Raw genomic sequence first — 2500 nt, 5'->3', positions numbered from 1 at the left:
AAACGTTGTCTGACAGCTGACGCCATCTAATTATGAGATGCAATCAATTAATTTTTGTCACTGTATAGGATTTCTTTTCCTTTTAAACCCTGCATAAATATATTTCTTTCTACTTTGTCTACCTAAAGAGTTGCCTCCCCATCAGGGGATGCAGATTGTACTAGTGCAGTGAAGCCCAGATGGTTTATTTAGTAAACAATTGGGGTCTGATTCTGCAGAGTGCCAGTACCTGCTCTGAACTCCTGAAAGTCCTCAGTGTTTGGTCCTCTCATCTGCTGAGGCCACTCTGCACCTTCGGAGTTCAGACCCTTCATTTTTAAATACCTAGGTTTTTCATTACAATGTCAGATATTGCATTAATGGAAGGAAAGTTGTCTCCCATAATATAAACTATTATAAAAGTCCTGTTTTATAGAAACATGTTTTAACATGATAGATAAATTGCATGTGTACGGGCCTCTGAAATAACAGGTCATAATAGCTCTTAAAATTGAATCATTCTTAGTGCTGAATTAAGCAGTGTATACTAGCTACATTTATAGTTAAATATTTTAAATGGTGACAGAAAATGTGGAAGAATTAAATAGTTGCAGATTGAAATATGAGAAGTTGTTAAAGCTTAAATCTGTGCCTTGCATCAAATTCAAGTGTATTCTGTTTTAACAATTGAGCACTTACAGTATTACAGTCTGAGGAAATACAGATTTCAGTGTCTTCATTAAGTTCTTAGCAGGCTTACATCTCTCTACATATATGTACACACACACTCTATTCTCTATATATGTATAAGGTGTATATATACTATTTTCATAAAAAAAATAGATATATTCACACACATAGAAAATACTAATACTGTTTTTATTGAAAAATATGCCATCACCTTTATTCAGGTGTTCAGATTCTAACAGCATTTAAAAATCTTTATTGAGAGAGAGTGTATTTAATTGGTGAAAGTGTGTAGAAGACTAAATTTAAGTGAAAACCTTAAAACCAGAAAAATACCAACAGAATAATGTGCCACTTACATGTTTCTCAAAGCAGCAGTCCAAGGCATTTGTAGCCAATTTGTCCATACAGTCACAGATTCCAGTAGATAGCATTTGCAAAGACCACAGAGAATAACAGCTGAAGATGAAAATATCCAGTTGAGTACTAATAACAGACAGGTTCTGAGGGGACAGGCTTAGAAGTGACAATCTTTTCTTCAAAACTGTGATTAGATCTTAAATAAGCAGACAGGCAAAGTAAAACCATGGGTACAGTTAATAGGACTCAAGAGGCATTTTATGGTAGGGTCTGCACCATAGGATTTAAATACAACTTGAGTTAGGCATATAAATCCTTCTATAAAATATGTTGATGTGAAACATAAACAGTAGTAAACATGCAATAGGATGTCCTTTAGATAATGGGCATAGCTTTCTGCTACTTTTGCTTTTCTTAATCTTTTTTCTATTTTTTTTTTTTTCTGGTTTTGACCAGATGCCTTTTGAAATACAATGTAAGAGGAAAATGATGGCTGATTTCATTATTGGCACTCCTTAAATAAACTGTAACTCTCTAAAATGTTATTTTTAATATGTGACTTGCCTAACAAACTTTGACAAGTACAAAAACACAGCAGACCCCATTGTACCTGCAGTTACTATTCTTAAGATTTTTTTATTGTTTAAATATGTGCAAGATATAATGTACTGATGTCATAGTTTAACATTCCGATTTTGGCTTCTCTGAGTTGTTTTACTGGGGGCTTTCAGATAAACAAATCAAGTTCATTGTAGCCTTTTCCAAAGGAAATAAGTGAATGATTGCTGGGTTTAATATATTCCCCTCATCTGGGCAGCTACATAAGCGATGGTAATGCTTAAGAATAGTTATATCAGCTGATCAAAATCACAAAACAAGTTTTCACTGTGGCATGGATGTATACTGGGGAAAGTTAAACATGAGGAATTTTAGACTGTGTACAAAAAGTGACTGGACTAAGTTAAAATTTTAAGTTATATATGATTTGCATCTTGTTCAAGCATTATGATCACAAATTGGTGGATTTATAGAAAGTAATTAAGCTAAAATAATAGACTTTGTTACGTTCTTCCAAGCAATTATAAGGAGTTTGGACAGTCCTGTTATTGGCTTGATGAACTACGTTGTGATATTTATATAGAAATGAGAAGTTTGGCTTGAATCAGGGAGTTATTCCTCCTCTGTTTATCAAGAGAGAATGACAGTATTCTATAATATATTGTAATATATACTTGGTGATAAATGGATTGGGTGCTGTCACAAATCATCAGGTCGGCTTTGAAGACGTATGACTAGAACATAAGCAACTTTTAATCTGACTGTCGATATTTATCAGTTTATAAATATTGCTAAAGTGAATGTAGATTTTTATTATTAAAATAGGATGCAAACTGTAATCTGCTCTGACTTGTTTCTTCTGCCTTTTCTGGCTTACAACAAGACATTCTCTGTCATATATGTACATGCATACACT

At 33.4% G+C, this 2500-nt stretch overlaps 1 protein-coding gene across 1 annotated transcript in view; it reads left to right on the top strand.

Annotated features, from left to right (window-relative positions):
- Positions 1–2500, top strand: part of FOXP2 (forkhead box P2) — a 444921-nt gene that overhangs the window by 244670 nt on the left and 197751 nt on the right. The gene's annotated exons all lie outside the window — the stretch shown is intronic.

The sequence above is a fragment of the Falco rusticolus genome, chromosome 5 (assembly GCF_015220075.1).
Source record: "Falco rusticolus isolate bFalRus1 chromosome 5, bFalRus1.pri, whole genome shotgun sequence".
NCBI lineage: Eukaryota > Metazoa > Chordata > Aves > Falconiformes > Falconidae > Falco > Falco rusticolus.
Note: the sequence above shows the minus strand (reverse complement) of the source record. Positions and strands in the feature narration are given on the sequence as shown.